This window comes from Atractosteus spatula, chromosome 6, assembly GCF_055471065.1.
Source record: "Atractosteus spatula isolate fAtrSpa1 chromosome 6, fAtrSpa1.hap1, whole genome shotgun sequence".
Taxonomy (NCBI): Eukaryota; Metazoa; Chordata; class Actinopteri; order Semionotiformes; family Lepisosteidae; genus Atractosteus; species Atractosteus spatula.
Window position 1 is genome coordinate 8,488,671 of NC_142711.1, and position 18,141 is coordinate 8,506,811.

The following is an 18,141-nucleotide window of genomic DNA, read 5'->3' on the forward strand; positions in this document are numbered from 1 at the left end:
CCAAGTCTCTAACAACTGTAAACATTTACTGTAATATACACAGCACACACACACAAACAGCAAAACTCTGTTTTTCCACATAACTAAGGATTGAAATTTGGTAACCACAGAGCTATTCACTCCGCCCCTCTTCCCACTCCCCAACGCACAGATGCCATAGTGGTCTGTCATCCACGGCTGCAGAAACCAATATGGGAAACCAAGTTGGGAAATACATGTTCTTGGTCTCGATCTCTTATTTTAATCCTCAGATACATTGAAAGGACTGGCCTCTCACATCTTTACCCTGTTCTGACTGAGCTTTTCTGAGACTGAGCTCCACACGAGTGAGCATGACTTAGAGACAGAAAGGTTCATGATGGAAATGCCATTGCTGCCTTGCAGACTTCAGAGCACTTTTGCGTACCAGTGAATTTTAGAAAACGTCTCCCAGCTCCCTGTGCCGATCTCTGCTCCATCTTTCCCGACCTTACAGGATGTGTGACCGCTGTAGAGTTCTGGCCGAGGTAGATGTCTTTAAAGCCATTTCAGAGTTGTTGGGGTATTACAGTGTCAATACACCACCAGATGTTTTGTAAGCAAAAAAATGTAAAATCCTTGAGATGAGGTGCATGCACAAACATATTTAAACAGAGTAATGTTGTCCCAAAAGTGTCCTTTATGATTATCTGTTTCATATGCGTTTAAGAAACTCTTCATCTCTGCCGTCAGCAGTGAATGGTGAATGTCTTTTTTTTTTAGGTGAAGTACCTCATATCAGAATTCCCAAATGATTTTTTAAGTGCTTTTTTGGGCAGAAAATGTTTCAGACAGACGGTGTTAGGCTATCCAGCACAGTCAACCTGACAGCACTGAGCAAACACTGGCGCTGTTTGCATAAACCCCTGCAGTAGAAAATGGCAGAATCCAGACATACTCCTTTCAAACCTCCGCACAACTACCACCATTACCGGAAAATATATTGGCATTTTTTCTTCTTTAAAAAAACGTTCATTAAGACTTCTTTGAATGCTCGAGTAAGGCATACTACATCAGTAATTTCAAAGGATAAAGAATCTTTTTTCACAACTTCCCTGCTTGAATAGTTAGTTAATATATTCCATTTTTCTAACTAAATCACTAATATAAACGGCCCTTGTTTTCTAAATTGAAAAGTGCATTTCAAAGCACAAGTAAAAAAATTGAATCATTTACTGTCTGATGTTACATATATGATTTTATTTTCTTAATATTGTTAGCCTCTGCCTTTGGAGTCATATTCTTTAAAGGGTACCATGGCTTTTCCAGGAAATTTCAAATTTGTTCCAGCAAACAGAACTCTTATACTGTCTGATTTAAAAAAAATCATTTAAACCCAAATCTGATTTTCAAGTCAAGTGAACCATAGACTGTATGAAACATAACAGAAAAAATATATAAACAATTGTGTGTCTTTAAAGGAAGACAGGAGTTGCTCTGTTTTTTGGCCCTTAATATCAAAGAACAATTCCACAGTCTGATTGTAATGCATAAAAGTGCACAGCTTAGAGCCAATCCATGACCTTTTCAAAGTTTTGTTTTTACATACTCTTGTTTTTTCTTTGCAAGAGGAAATGAGGTGAACATAGCTTTCACACAGAGTAAGTGTAGTACTTGTGTGTGAAGATAAGAATGTCATGTTTATATAGGAGACAGCCAGGCAATGTAGTGACATCCCAGGAGATCTCAAAACCCATTCTGTGAAAGAGTGGCTTGAGCAAACAGAACAGGCTCAAATGACACCTGAAATGAATTTCTCTCAAATGAATGAAGCAAAGCACTCTGAGCCAAACTTCTGAAACGTATCTCTAAAGCCAGTAAAAAAATAAATTGTGAAAACACATCACAGTGGCAAAAATCTTTTTGCCAGGAAAAAAAATCATTAAATAACATTAAAAATTACCATCAAGAAATGGGAAGCACACTATGTTTGGCTGCAGGCGAACTGTGAGTTAAAAAAATAAAAATAAAACTTGTAATTATGGAGCAAGCAGAGGTTAATTCCACGCTGAAAGGTAGAAAGGAAAAACAGTGCTTCGGCTGATAAGGTGTGAAAAAAAGAGAGAACAAAGGACTGAGCAGGTGAGAATGATCCCAGCAGATGAGGAAGAGAACCCTGATGAATGAAGATCTGGGGGACAGGTGTGAAAAGCTGACCTCGAAATGGATTATTTAATTAATCTTTTCATTTAGTATTGTAACAAAAGTAAGCTCTTTGCTAAAAAACTACGTCTGGGTAATATCAGTATGGTGTTTGCCACATTCATTCAAATTTCTTAGTATCAAGTATTGTGGTAGCAGGGACTGGAAAGCTTGTTGAAACCGAGGGGAAAATTGAGCAAGGTATAGGTAATGCTTTGAGGAAAGTCCGCTTCAGCCTGCAAAAGACTTAAAACTGGGATGAAAATTAATCTTTCAACAGGAGAATGTCCCAAAGCACTAGCCCAAAGCTACACTGGTGTGGCTTAACAAGGAAAGAGTGAATGTCCTTGAGGGATTTAGTCTAAGTCCTGACATGCATCCAGTTGAAAATCTCTGGTGATACTTGTAAACTGTCCATGAATGATCCTGAAACCAGATTGTGCAAGTTCACAAAGAAAAATAGGTGAAAATTGCACCAGCCCCATGTGCAAAATTAACAGATTAATCCAAAAAGACTCAAAGATTGAATTACTGCTAAAGGCATTTCCACTAAATATACAATAAACATACTTTAATTCTGAGGTAAGACGGGTGGACTACTGATGGTTCTAATTATTATTTTTTTCAAAATCAACAATGTCTACTGCATAATTGTAAATATGTCATATTTAGTCTTATAATAATACAACAGTCATTCTCTTTGGGCACTATCTAAATATATTTTATACTCTCTTTTCTAAATATCAACTCATAATATCTAAGTGTTTGTGTTCCTCTAAAGTGAGCCCACTATTGTCAGAATAAAGTTTTTATACATTTTTTTAATCAAAGCATTAATCATGAAGCTGTAAAGGAAAGGAAGAAAAAATATATCTTGCCATTTCAATAACCACTTTAATCTGCTATCAAATCTTCTGATTCTAATTTTAAATTAAGCCTTTTGGTACCAATTTACAATCTTTGTGATAAACTGGAAAAGATCAGAAGGGTTGCACGCTGAGAGAACTTAAAGTGATGCAGATTAAATAGGATGTGATGCCTGACTGACAGCAAATGTTATGGCTAACCATAAAACGTAGGCATTTTCCTATTAGACTGATGTTCTTCAGATGCGGATGCTGATGGAATAGAGTGTTACTAATAGCACAGAGTTGGAAGCCACAGAACCTGACAGATTCCACTTCTTTGGGACCAGAAGGTCATTATCAGGGCCCTGCTTAATGAACAGATTCCCAGTCCGTGTGTCTCTACAGTAGCCTTTGGTATACTCATGCTTTCATGAGATTACAGCAGACAAAATGCTCTACTGCTCACTGCTTATTTATTCTCTAATAGTTTTTAAGGATTATAGCAAAGCCCCCTTTTAAAGTAGCCTTTGCGGTGTCTTAATTATAGTCATCTGGATAACCTTAGCCGCTAATATTGAACATTGGAAAAAGAAGAAAGATCTTGATAGTTCAAAGTAACAAAACAAAAGGCCACTGTAGGTTCTTTAGTCAAGTAAACAGCTGCCAAAAGGTGCAGCATGAAAATGTGCAATTTTCAGATTAATGGACTGGGACACAATGGGGCTTTTTCAACAAGTCTACAGATTGCTAATCTTCCGTTTCATAAATATGAAAGAAAAAAAAACCAGCACTATCTACCTAGCTTAATGTTCCAAAGCCAAAAAATCAGTTTACAGCTGAGCCTCCTCTATTAAATGGGTGATGATGAGGTAGCTTAATTCACTTGGCTTTTACTTCAGAGAATGTGGTGATTCACAGTGTGCATGAACCTTGAGTGCTTTTTCATAGTCGTTTGCAAACATGGAAATGAGTCTCGCTGCAGATGATGCTAAGGTCACTTCTTCCAAAAATGAAACTGTCCTGCATAACTCTTGACTTTACTTGGCCATTTTAGAGTTTGTTATTATACTATTGTAACTCATATGGGAAAAATAAAAATTAAGACCATGAGAAAGGTTATATATTTTAGTACTTTTAGTGAACTTTTATTGCCAAGCAGCTTCAACGTAGCAAATATTATGTGTCTTGGGAAACTCGTCACAAAGTCAGAATATTGCCATTTGCAAAATGACTTTTTTTATGATTTTGTCCTTTGTGTATAGAAATTTGTGCAAAGGCTAATAAAAAAACTGCATGCAAATGCATTTCAAATCATCTTGTATGATTAAAATTATTTTTGTCATTCAGTTCTATTTTGTTTCTGATCTGTTTTAGCACACAAGAGCAGCACTTGTCACACAAAGGAGACTGATATAATTAAACCAGATGACATGGCCCAAAAGTCAATCAGCCATTCATGACGCCTGGTCACCGGAGACCATTTCAAACAATGCATATTTCAAAGCAGCCTAAATCCGTTCTCTCTCTGCTGATTTCATTTCCATGCAGTCTAGGTCAGAGGAGAACAATGAACAGGAGGGTTATTAAATCCTTATGGCATAGCTAGAATTCTGTGCAATATAGTAGACTGCGTGACTTTTAATTTAATAATGGCCCTTTCGAAAAGCGGGGATTTGGAGTGACCTGTATACAGTCTAATTGCTTATGACCAATATGGAGCTGCAAGAATGATCACAAAAAGAAAATCATTTTAACATCTATTGAGTGTTACATTCTAACACAGAATCATCTTGTTTTCAAATATCTGAAAATCTGCAAATTTAAAATGAAGGTAAAATTAGATACCAAAAGAGCTGGGAAGAAAATCAATATATCTTTATGCTTAGATTAGATATATTAGTTCACAGATACACCCACAGTTCCAAAGCATGATAACTTATTACGGGCATGTATCCATTCACCTAAACATCTCAAACAGAAAACTTCAAGTCAGATCAGGCATTAACTAATACATGGGTACTTTAGTGCCTCCTTATCTTTGAGAATATAGTCTTAGCCCCATATCATAAAACTCCACCAAAAAGGAAAATATTTAAAATTACACACCACCTTCCCCTTGAAACAAGTAGCTAAAACCTAACTGTTAACTAATTGAAGGGAAAAACAATAGATTTGTTTTACCACTGGGAAAATCTAATAAAAAATATATTGGTATAAGGGCTAACTTCCCACACTCAAAATAATACACAATGGTTGATGTGAAAGTAAAGATTCTTACTGTACTCAAAGATAGTAAAAGGTAATCAAATATGCTATGTTGGCACTGACCCTTGTCTGGGTACATATGATTACTACAGTCTCATTTCTCATGCTTTAATTTTAGATCCATATTATATTTACGTTCTGGAGTTTAACATGGAATATTTCAGATATACAAGTAATTGCATGAATACCTCTCAGAATGACCCCAGAAGTAAAATCAACTTTTCTGTCACATAAAATAAATCCAAACCAGGTATTTTAATCCCTGGGAGATATTTGTTTCCTGTTGTTCCATAACATACAGAACAAAAAAGCTGTAGTACTAACATGACTTAAACATTAACAATAAACACTGAGGACCTACGCTTTAAAACCGATTTAAATTCTGATTTAGTTTTTTGTAGGTTTTCTTAATACTTTACATACTGTATCAATACTAATAACATATCCTTTTACTTTTAGCCAAACTTTTCATTTAGTTGTAAAACTATAAAAGAACAAGATGATCACTGTATCCCTCTACATATTATTATTTAGCATAACATGAGAAAATATTTTAAAAAAAACCTAGTTAGAGCTGTGGCCGTGAACTGTGGGAATCAACTCTCAATGGGTATACACAATCAACACTAAATAAACACTTTAGTCTGAAATTTTACAAGCTAAGTGTTTATGTATTTCATCGAAAAGGAAATCTAACAGTGATGTCCTGAAAGAAAATAATAATAACAGTAATCTTAGCTCTGTCCAAAGCCTGTGTGTAAGCATTTACCATATGCCTGACTTCCAGCCTTGAAGTAAGCTGTTCTCGGTCCTCAGTCTATTCCACCCATACCAGTTGCCTGATATTAATCACACTGAGCAGGTTCAAGGCCTCTCAGGCCACATGGAGAATCAATTGGGAGCCGTTTTTTGAAGTTTAGCAGATAGAAGAAGCTAAAATGACACATTTATAAAAGTAAAACAACCCTAATCATCCACTTTCCACATTTTGAAAGCATGTATTAAACTCCTGGTTCATGTCTCTCCTGTGATATTTTTTCTAAGCAAGCCCTGTTTTGAGGACTGTGTTCGAATTTAAAGAAAGATTCAGGAGCTGGGGGATCTATAAAGCAAAGCCTGGTAAAAAACCCAGGATGGAGCAGCAAGAGAATGTTATGAATATAATATACACAACCTGGCATAACCTGTCCTGTGCTTCAGTTCAGTTGTATTACCCAGGGGAGCAAGCCTCAGTACAGACGTGTTTGTCTTGAGAGCCCTGATGCTGCACCATAGTAAAAATATTAAAAGGAGAATATAATGTAAGGATACTTTGTGGGGCTAGCAAACTGATCAATCCAGAGGGGAATACACAGGACTAGCAGGGAGTGTGTAGATAGTGTGTCACCTGCAGCACACTGTACAACCTCAATACCTCCAGCACATTTGATCCAGTCCTTGCAACTTTGCAATGTTACTAAAATGGAAATTCTGAACTATTGAAAGCTAAACAAATGTTTAGTAAATTAAATAGATACCTCTAAACAAATTTTTTCACAACAATAGACTACTTCAGTGCAAAGCACAATCATCTTTTGCCTGAATCTAATTCAGGTACCAATTATAGAACAACATCCCACATGCCAAAATATGTTACCAGATGTTTCTTTAAAAAATGTAATCATTTTCATGAAAGGCTTTATTATGCCATTTAGATTTTAAATATCATAAAGTATGGTAATTACAAAGAACTGAATCACATGGAAAATCACAGGTGACTCTTTTCTCAAAGCAGTGCTAGTAATGACTACCCCCAAAAACCTGGGGCTGGTGAAAAAAGGTGAGTATTTGATTACAGCCAGCTATTTTAAGATATACATTCTGTAATTTCAGAAGAACTGTAATAGCTTTGTGTAAACAATTTGCACCATGATTGAATTAATCCAAAGCCCTTGAAATGGAAAAGGAGCCTTTGTAGTCTCCATCCTGGCAGAACGCAGTCATTAATTATGAATGCATGTAAATATGCAATTAAATTAATCTCCGGAGACTTCAAAGATATTTTCTTCATACCACCAGGAGGTCCAATGGGAAAGCTGAAGGGAGTGAGAGAATGTTAAGAGGGAAATGATTAAAATATATAAGAAGGGTTTCAAGAGGGATCTTCCATGCACGCTGTCAATGGCTCCCTGCTGAGGCACTGCAGTAGCTGTGATGTGGAGAGAGCATGCCTGACACAGGAAAGGTCAGGAATTAAAGCAAAGGCTCAGGCACCTTTTGGAGTCCTGCTCCCAGACAAGCCTGCTGTGAGCTGAGCAATAATCAGGGAAGTCCCAGGTGGCAGAGAGTTAGAAAAGTCAACATACCCAGTGCTCTGCATTCGGGAGCAACCAGCTTCGCAGCAGAGCCCGCAGCTAAAAATGACTGTAGGTTGGAAATTGGGTCCAGGCGTAATGCTCGGGAAACTGGAATATACAGAAAGTTGCAAGATTGTTTATCTTGTTGCCCAGAGTGAAGCTTCATGACTGAGCAATAGCAATGAAATAATGGCTTCAGTTGAAGTGTTTGTGAAACATGTAGCAGGCCCATACAGAAATCTAGAAATCGCGTATTTACAAATCAACCCGCAGCACGAATTTCCCAAGACAAGGTTGAATAGATATTTCACAAGGCGTTCTCCTAATCCTCAAAGCACAAATAACGTTCATCTTACCATCCAGCTGTGATCAAGAATCACTTGGTTGCTGGTTCTGCACTTACTACAGTACATTATCAAGCAAGGATGCTGAGCAGTCATTTGTGGCTCGTCCAATTAATTCTAATCAGAGCCATAGTGCAACCCACTAATTGTACTACTTGTAATTATCAAGTGTCACACTATTACCTAATCTTTTTAATGGTAATTCAGCCCTGCAGAATCAGAACTTTAAAAAACATTCTTGGTCATTAGGGAGGACTTGCTGAATTTAGCACTATTATCTGATTCTCAAAAGCAGCTAGTCTTTGTAAGTGCCTAGTTCCTTCCTGCTACTAAGAAAGCAGCCTACTACTAAGGCAAGAGCTTTAATGAGAGACCCACACACAGCAGAAATTCAAGGAGAAGGAAATCAGCCATAATAGAATGGAGTGTGCAGTGCATTTAATGTGTACAGTGTCTTAAAAAAGATGCTTTCAGCAATAACTAAGGAACGTGACCGGTGGCATCTATTTTAAACTAAAGGTTAAGTGCTTGCAGACAAATAGATGGATCTTAAATGGGAAATTCTATGTTGCTTTTGCTGGGTTACCAGATTTTTATCAACTTCAATTTGGCTTTGGAGGAGGAAAAGCTCAGCAGCTGTCCACTTTCACAAATGCACAGCATCTTGCCCTTTTCAGAAGAAAAACAAGAAAAATATACAGGACCTTCCACATCTGTCAATATCCACAACACACCAAATAAACATGATTGCTCTTATTTTAGATTTCGAGGAAGAAATGTGTTAAAAACATATATTCTTATTTTATTATTAATATTCTTTTCCAGTTAACTTAAAAAAGTGAAAACACGAAAACTAAGAGTGTATCACCGTTGAACAGATTTTTGCACACTATCAGTTCACAGTGATGATAACCTGAAGGTTATCACAGTATTGTGGATAATTAGTATTAGTATTCACCCTGGATAAGGTGGAAGTGTGCAGAAACCCAATTTTTTACTCTTCAGTTGACAAACCCATTGAAAACGTCAGATAACCTAAAGGTTTTTAAAATACATCATCTTCTCATGAATCTGCTTGTAGGCATTTTAAACAGTGTGGTTTGTATCATTGTAGGATCCTAGAGTAGCAGCTCAACTGAAGACAAAATGGTCAATTTTCTCTTGACTGCCAAACAAACAGGTAAGGATAATCCAGTTTTCAGATTTTCCTTGAAGGTAGTTATATCTAAATATCTGCTGCCTATCTTTAAATGTAATGTGTTAAAACACACTGATCGATAAAATGCAACTAAAAGCCCCTATCCCATCTAAACGTACACCACGCAGAAATAGTGTCTAGGAATATTAAGCCAAATAAATAAAAAATACTGGTGATAACATTAAACTCAAGATAACAGTAAACAGAAAAAACAGAATGTTATGACTGATAGTTGAAAGCTACATGTAAATTAAACGGTAAAACACTGGGGGTTATTTCAGGTCACGTACTTTGATTCATTTCACTTTATTTCAGATTTTTACCAACCAGTAGGTACATTTTACATTATACCATAAATGCAAAGGTTCTGTGATTAGATTAATACTAAAGACAAAATTATACTTTTGCCACACTACTCTTTTGGTATATTGCTGATATTTCATTGCATTTTGCATTTCATTTGGTATATTGCTGATATTTGTGTTGGCCGTGTTCCAATTCCTTTCAAAACATGTGCTGTTTCTTAAAGTGCTTACATATATTAGTAATGTTATTCTTTTTGTTCCATGTATACATACAGTATATACATTTTGCAAGCTTAATATCCAATCCCATTCATGTTCCCTCACTTAAGTGTGAAACCAAATCTAAAACTAAGATGAAATTATTTTCTGAACTTCAAGAGATTCATTGCAGAAAATGGAAAATATCCTTTTTCTTGATGAACTGCTAGAAGATGCCAGATGTACAAGTGTAAAAAAAGAAGTTTATACTCATGCCATATCCTTCAGAACATTCAGGGTCCCCTTTCACGCTAAAGCATCAGCACTTCCAGACACACATAAGCCTAACCAGGGTATCTACAAGGAAACAGAAAGGTGTAGATTCTGTTTATACTAAAGTTTATTGCACTTAACCGTGAGACTGAGGTCAACATTCCAAAAGTGTCAGTATTTTCAATGTCCTTTTTGGATATATTACCTTATTTCAATTCTATTGTAAACATAGCTCCCCTGACAGCACGGTGTGACAGACATCTTTCACCATATTGGAATCACAGGTTTGGATTCTGTCATCACTATTTCTATCAGTAACCTAATTCTCTTTAAAACCTTTAGTAACCAGGCTTAGAGTTTCTTAGATTTTGAGATTATCGTTGGGCATCCAGAAAGTATACCTACCAGGAGTGTTAAGCACTCACTAGCCTTGAAATTAATACGTTTAGTCTTGATGTGGTACATCAGAGATGATACTTTTTATATTTATAAACAAGTCACCTTTACCATTGTATGTCATTCTTCTAAATATAAACTCTCTACTAGTACTGAAATGTAAACAGAAGACTTATGTAAATATTTAAACCATTATTTCCCATCCATCCAGAATGTAATCAGTAATACTCAAGGCATACTACAAAAAAAGGACAAGGAAATGCTGAATTGAGTCGTGACCTGAGCTGTATATAACAGCTGTATTCAGCATGGAACACAACCACAGTAACATCTGGAGTACTGTATTTGCATTACAGTTTGAGGATACAAAGACAATACAATATTCAAGCTTCATGCAAACATTTAATCTTTACCATCTACTAACTTGGCAAAATTATTTTTTTTCAGTTATGTTTTTAGCAATTATGTTTTTATCAAGCAGTACAAATGTGCACAATTGCACCATTTCTGTCGAGTACAAGTGCAACAAGTGGTTTAGCATATTTAAGCAAGCCAATAAAAATCATTAGCAGAGGAATGTTAGCTGCATGCTTTTATAATAGCTATACACTTAGAGTTAAATGCTTCATAATCTGATGAGAACTGACAAACACGATGCTTCATAGGTCTACGACTATGAGTCTGCAGTGTCCCTGAAGCAGTTTGGAAACAAATTCCAGACAGGGGACTCAGAAGCTAAAAGCGCCGTCACCAGCAGTTCTCAAGCAAATATTTGGCACAGTTTGAAACAACGTGCCTGCAGAATGCAGCGCATGTGCTGGCGTATACTTAGAACACTGATCCAGAGAAAAGCTGTGAACAACCTGCTGTATCATGATAAAGCTTTACTGTGGCTGAGACCTCTACAGTTTCACTTAAGACATTTGTGCTGGTTCTCATGTCCCTGGTCATTCCCCTCATTATTCTAGCTGGTCCCATCTGTCACACCCACAGGCTGTGAATTTTTCCAGAGAGGCTCTGGCAAAATGATGTCTTCCCAATATATTGAAACTATTGCAATTTTGGTATTCTATCTGCAAAATGCAATGACCATTGAAAACACGGAATTTCCTGAGATCATTTGTGGGAGTTTTTTTTTTAGATAAAATGCAAAATTCAGAATGTGTTGAAAAAACCTTCACCACCACTTAAGAAACTCCTCAATCTCCACTCTGCCTGAATATTAATAAATAAACCATGCTCACATTTTGAATATTAAGTGAATCAAAGTTTCTTTTCGTACAGACAGCAGTGTAAAACTGTAATTTATAAAGACCATAAAGAGCACATTCACAATGCTTCCCTCAAAAGCACTGCAACATGTCTTTACTTGCACTGCCAAAGTGAGCAAATACCTGACCTCTGGTGAACATGAACCCAGCCATGCTGCCCAGAGCTGCAGGACTTGCAGCAGAGCTGGTCTGATTCCCAACTAGATCCATCAGAAATGGCTTTAGACAAACTATAAATCACAACCTTGCCTTTACTGGAAAAAAAAACATTTCTAAAAAAATTAAGCTTAAAAAAGAATTAACGTGAGCAATGACCCACATAATTGATGAATAATTATAAAATTACAAGCTGCCTGTTCTTTTAATCTATCACGGTGTAGTTTCCCAAGCCTAACAAACCAACCATTCATAAATCCACTGTGTAACTGTCGAAGTAGAGGGACCTTGATTTAACCTACTCTGTAATCGTGCCTTGGAAATGGCCTTTCGAGAAGTGATGGTAGCGCAGAATCAGCTGCATGATTTATTTTTTATGTTTACACAGTGATTGTGCCATGGCAGCCTAATTGAGAAATAACACATCATGCAAGTTGGAAATGACAGATCTCCAACAATCTTCAGCTTGGAGCTTGGCAAGGCCGAAGTATTGCCACTAGAATTTCATGGACTGCCTTCTAATGTGTAAACCACAGCTGAGGTAAGCAAAAGAAGTTTCCCCTCATGCCAAAAAAGCACAGTAAAGTGAGGAGCAATTTAAACATACATAGCACATGCTAAAGACCTTCCACACACAGGACTAACAGGAAAATGTTTTTTTATTCCATTTTTTTCTTGCAGCACAGAAGAAGTGACGTGGGGAATCACGAGTTGTCTTTTTATCACGCTTTGGCCAGTGACTTATACATTCACCACTTGAAGCTCTCCAAAGTTTGGCCTTAGTCAGATGAAAGCTTCCACCTTCAGCGGGCCGGTGTTTCGGACCAAGTTTCATTCCGATGCTGTTTGCCTGGAGTCTAATTGTGGATGATAGTGGCAGGCCATTCATTTTCAAATAAAAAACAAAACAAAACAGATTGCTTCTCTCCGGGGAGCAGATTAATATATGAGAGAGCTGACGGGGCAAGAGAACAGTGAGGCGCTGGAAGTACAGACGTGATGGCTGGCAGTTCTCTGACCCCCCCATTCACAGCAGCACAGCTTGGCCACTTGACACAATGGGAAGGAACCGAGGCAGCAGTGCTGACTGGGAAGATACATTCTCTTTCACTCCATCAAGAGCAGAAATCAAGTTCTTCGACATGCGTCAAGCAGAAAAATGGCACGTTCGTCTATACATTAATATATGGAAAGCTCTTTTGTTTTCGAGATTCACATGAGGTTCAGTCCCACCCTTAAAAAGCCATTCTCTTAACATTCAGACTGAAATTAAAGTCATGTCATGAAAATATTAGAAAAATGTAAATCCAAAATTATTCATCCTTTATAAAATGGGCACCAAATTAACACTTTTTTGGAAGTGAGATTATTTATGAAAAAAAGAACTATGCAATTGAGTGTCTGACCTACTATAAAATTATGGCTCAGTCCCATTACTGTTTTTGGTATAACCTGGACATTTTCCTATCTTACGACTTTGCAGAGTTGTACGATATTGCAACAATTGTGTGTGACAAAGAGAACACAAGAGGGCGCCATAATGAGGTTCCCTAAAAAAATAATGACTCTCAAATTTGGTTGAAAGAACTTCGAGTTAACCATCAGTCCCAGGGCATACAATCATCATTATATCACAAGAGGATTCAAGATGTAATATATAACAGAAAAAAGGCTTAGGAAAATGGGAAATATAGAGTTCATCAACCAGTAAGTTGGCGATTTTGAAAATTAATTATGATCTTCTCTTACGCTCACATACAAAGCAAATTGTACTATCCAGCATCAGGCATACTGACACTCCTTTGGCACATAGAAGTTCTAGATGACCAATAGTATAAATATGGATCCTTCTTGTGCGTATTTCTGAATGTTTGGACATAAAAACGTTAACTTTAATTATGTAATTTTGAGAATGAGGTGTTGTAAATTTTATTTTCAACTTTACCACTGGACGTTCTCAAAATGCCTTTCAATGATAATACATGAAAATTGGTCATAACACATTATATAGCAACATGTGGAAATGCTTTGGCGGCTGCAATCTGCATGCCTACTGTTTATATAGCTCCACTTGAAAGGGAAAACTCCCTAAAGACCCCTTGTGGGACCAGTACTGCTGGCTTTCTCGCACACAACCGTACTCTCTCTTATTCCACTAGATGAAGCAGAGGAATCAGGAAGTGTTAATTAGATTACTTATCAAACAGAAGAGCCCTGTGTAGCAGGATGGCACTCAGGGTTTGGAGGTTAGTAAAATTAAACGCACTAGGATAAGCAAACACTGGAACATTTAAGCAATGCACCTAGTCAATATCTTCACCAACTCCATTAGTGGCTGAAAGCATGGAGCAATACTTGAATTTGTAAAGGTGCTCCACTAGAATGGTTAAAAGCAAGGATATTGTGTCTCAAGCTTTTTTCTATCCCAAACCTCTGCAAATCCTCAACGAGAAGACTGATCATGAATTGAACTCGTAAGTGCATGGCAGGAAGAAAACATTTCTATAATCCCTCACTCTGCATGTAATAATCAAAGCCCATATTTCATTGATATAATATAAATGCATGCAGGGGTCACAAATATGAGAACACCTGTACACTGCCTGCAACCCCACTGAGCACGGCAAACTAAACATAAACCATTTATAAGGCATCAACCTTTCAAAAAAAGTTATAACGGGGTGTTTTACCGAGATCTTACCTCACTTATTCCCATTAACCTGTCACCCCTTGAAATGTGTGTACATACCCTTCCCAATCGGAATGCTGGAGACAGTACAGTTCTCAGAATTAAGTGAGACAAGAGAGCTGTGTGAGAATTAGCTGTTGTGGCTTTTGAGTGAGGAACCTGGAAAAGGGATAATGACAGGACAGTGATGGGGCACCCATGACTCTAAGGGGAGTAAAATACAATGATTTTTTAGTCTTAATTAATTGCAATAACAAGCCAAGTTAATGTTTCTCATAATGAAGCACAAACCACAATCAAAAGATAGAGAAACAATGGTAATTGTGCAAATTAAGGCAGGCATTGTGTACAGAGGGACTAAACAGGGCTATATTAACTCAAAAGAAAACAAACTGAAATGTCACTAACCCAAAGTAAAAACAATATGAATAATATGTAAGGAGATGTGGAATATACTGTAGCATAGTGTTGATTGGGAAACTTTGAAAAACACCAAGAATGGTTGAAGCACTGGGGCTAATTTGACAGGGCACGAGCAGGAGACTCATGAAACATACTGCATGAGCTGTGCATGAGGAATGGTTTATTCGTCACCACACGCAACACCCTCCGGAAAGTCTCAGACCCGCATGTCAATGGTCAGCCTCACTTCACAGATCAATCCATGACAACCCAACAAACACTATGTTCCACCTGAATGAGTTGTTCTTCCTCTTTATTATTAAGAGATGCAGAGTTGGTGAAAAATCTTCCAGTGCAACAAGTCTGAAGCACAGAACTAATGAATACAAAACAGCTACTGTAATAATATTTATGTTGGCAGACCTACCCACAGATTTCCAAATCTTTTTTTTACAACTGCTGCTATTGTTTATGCACAGCAATACAAGTGTATTTATGTCCTGTTCTTAAATGCACTTGACAATAGTTGCCATATTTTCCCTTTCAAATTCTTCAATGCAATATGCGCTAATATACACATGTCAAATGGATGGCATCTGAAACCCACTCTTATATTTTACACTAATTGTGTCTGTTACAACCAATTCATCCAGGCTTCTTATAAGACCACAACACAAGCTTGCTGTTAAAAAATCTAGGTCATAAGAGATGCTGTTGAGAAACCAGACACAGAGACATTACACAGAAACCAAAGCTAAATCTTTTTAATCTGCCAGCAAAGTTACATAAAATTGTTTCCTGGTCTTTGAACTAAAAAGTTGCTTAAGTGAGGAAAACAATTCTCACAATAAATTCTACTTCAGAAGGTCTCGAAAGTGAAATCTGAGAGGGAAATAAGATTGACCTTTAAAAATAAAATCTTTGACTCTGGTGCTTGATATCACACTATGTGCCTTTATGTCATTAATTGTGACATTAAGAAAATTACCTCCAGAGTTGTCCTTATAATAGCTGTTACAATCTAGCAAATGTTTTCCTACTTTCTTGTATTTTCTACCAAAGCGTTGAGATTTGCTCTGTGCAGCAGACTAAATATTGTATGTGATTTTCCAAAGTCGTCTTAAATTTAAATGCAAAACAGAAGCTGAAAATAACCTCAATGGTTTATCTAAATTTACCCTTTTTACCTTATTTTTATCTTAAATACCTAAATTGCTCACAAAGAAATCTATGGTAAACATTTAATATATATATATATTTAAAGTTTGAATAAAAAATGAAAAGTTTAAAATATGCCTGTGTTTTAGAATACTGCATATAGTAATGTTCATAATGGGGTAAAATCTATTTAAATTATAAAAGCTTGAGTTTATTTGCAGGGCATTACATTCACACGGCTTTCTATATAGTGCATGTGTTTATTCAAATATAACTTTAAAATGTAGGCTTGAAAAACGTTTGCCTGTTTATTTTTGGCAAAGTCTTATTTTCTCTGCCCCAACAGCTATAAAACACTTTTTCCAAACACTTAACAGAGCATATATTGCCTCAGGCAAAATAATCTAAATAATATATATCATATTCCTACTCTACTGGCAAGACTTACGTGAAGTTAAATAGTTGAATTGAAGCATTTTAGGTTTCCTCAGGGTATCTGCAATCTCTGAGACTTAAATGCTTTCTTACAGATATATAGAAATGTACATATAATATGAATATATACATTGTCATCAGCATATCTAAAATCAAACTGTTATGATCATTTGACACATTCTGCTCATTTTAATAATCTTTTGATGTAAGATATCATCCTAATCTTTGCATATCTGCAATTTTTGATATGTGCAAACAAACACTGGCAACAAGAAAGAAGAACAATGCATTTGCAATTTTGTTTGTAAAACTGAATATAAAAGTAAAGGCATTCAAAGGTTACATCCTATTTTTGCAAAGTGCCAATCAATTAATACTGTCAGATTACCCATGGTTTTAGGCACATGAAATATAATCAATTTTTATCTACTTTTACTTTTAGGAACTAACTTTAAGACTCTGTTCATTTAAATGTTATCTACAGATATGTGTCTCTTAATCCATCTGAAAACAGAAATATATTTCAAACACAACTGCACGAGGTGGACTGTTTCACAGTTTTTAAATCCGTAGACACTAATCTTCCCTTTACACTGGAGTTTTAAACAAGTGAAAAAAATCCAGGATTTCAGCAACTTCATAGAAGTGCATTGAGCAAACACAAAGATTATCAGTCTTACAAAATACTACAACATCACAGCTTTTCTTAAGTTTTGTTTTGGATCAAGGCTGATTAAGAGAGACAAGCTTTAACTCTTTATCTTTCAATTCAAGAGTACCTGCAATGCCTATAAGCTTTTATATCCTGTTTCTTAGACGTCTGCAGCATAAAATGAGAAAAAAAAATTTTTTTCACAATACCTGAAAATGAGTATTGGTCCTCTGATTCAACACAGGATTTTTTTCGGCTCTCAGAAAGGTTCACCCTTGAGGACCACACAGCTCCTGGAAGACAACCTTTTCTTGCCTAATCCTTTCTCGAATGTGATGACACACACTAACCCCAACCATCTGTTGAAACACGTCCTCAAGCACTCAGCACAGTGGTGTGTCAAGACAAACTACCCAATCCAATCACCGCGGCTGCTGGGTGGCACTTAAAAAACAGGAGGCAGGGACAAGGACAGAGGAGAAAAAATACTATAGGTCTGAAAACCCTGGGCACGGTAACCTGAGATTGAGAGAGAGAGAGAAATAATTGCTATAAAAAGAAGAAAGGGAGGAGGTGCCGGGGGAGAGAGTTGAGAGGGAGTGAGTTGTGCCCGTTGACCAGTAATGCTACTTCTCACAACTCCCTGTTATCCCACAGCAACCAGGGGACCCTTGCTGGCAGACACACACACAAACTGAACCGCAACTTCACTTTTCGTTTTAAAGAAGAAAAGCAACCTGAAGAAGGCTGAAGTTGTGTTTCTTTTTTCTGCCTTTCAGGACGGAATTAGCCTTTATTTGTTTCTTTAAAAAATGTCAGTTTGCAGAACACTCTTACAAACACACACACACATCAACCCATTAAAAAATAAAAAAATAGCAGGATATACGAGTATGTGACAGAGCCATTTGACTCAAACTAATAAAACAGCGTTGCTTCTGCGGCGGGCTGCTGTTGGCGCTAAACTGTTACATGTGTAGCACCAGCAGTGCACAGGCAACACTACTCACACCTTAGCGTGATAAATCTTCTGACCTCTCTCTAGCATTCCTGCT

The 18,141-nt window shown here is 36.8% G+C and overlaps 1 protein-coding gene across 2 annotated transcripts in view; it reads right to left on the reverse strand.

Moving 5' to 3' along the window:
* Nucleotides 1-17,506, reverse strand: part of sulf1 (sulfatase 1) — a 53,423-nt gene extending 35,917 nt beyond the window's left edge. Inside the window, exons 1-2 of one of the 2 annotated variants that reach the window (XM_088918630.1) lie at nt 8,540-8,622; nt 7,619-7,717 (exon numbers count right to left, since the gene is read on the reverse strand). The gene's annotated coding sequence lies outside the window, so the exon portion shown is untranslated. Of the gene's footprint in view, nt 1-7,618; nt 7,718-8,539; nt 8,623-17,295 lie in introns of those variants that run through there. The other variant, XM_088918629.1, reaches the window with a different exon arrangement.
* Nucleotides 17,507-18,141: the final 635 nt, after the last annotated feature.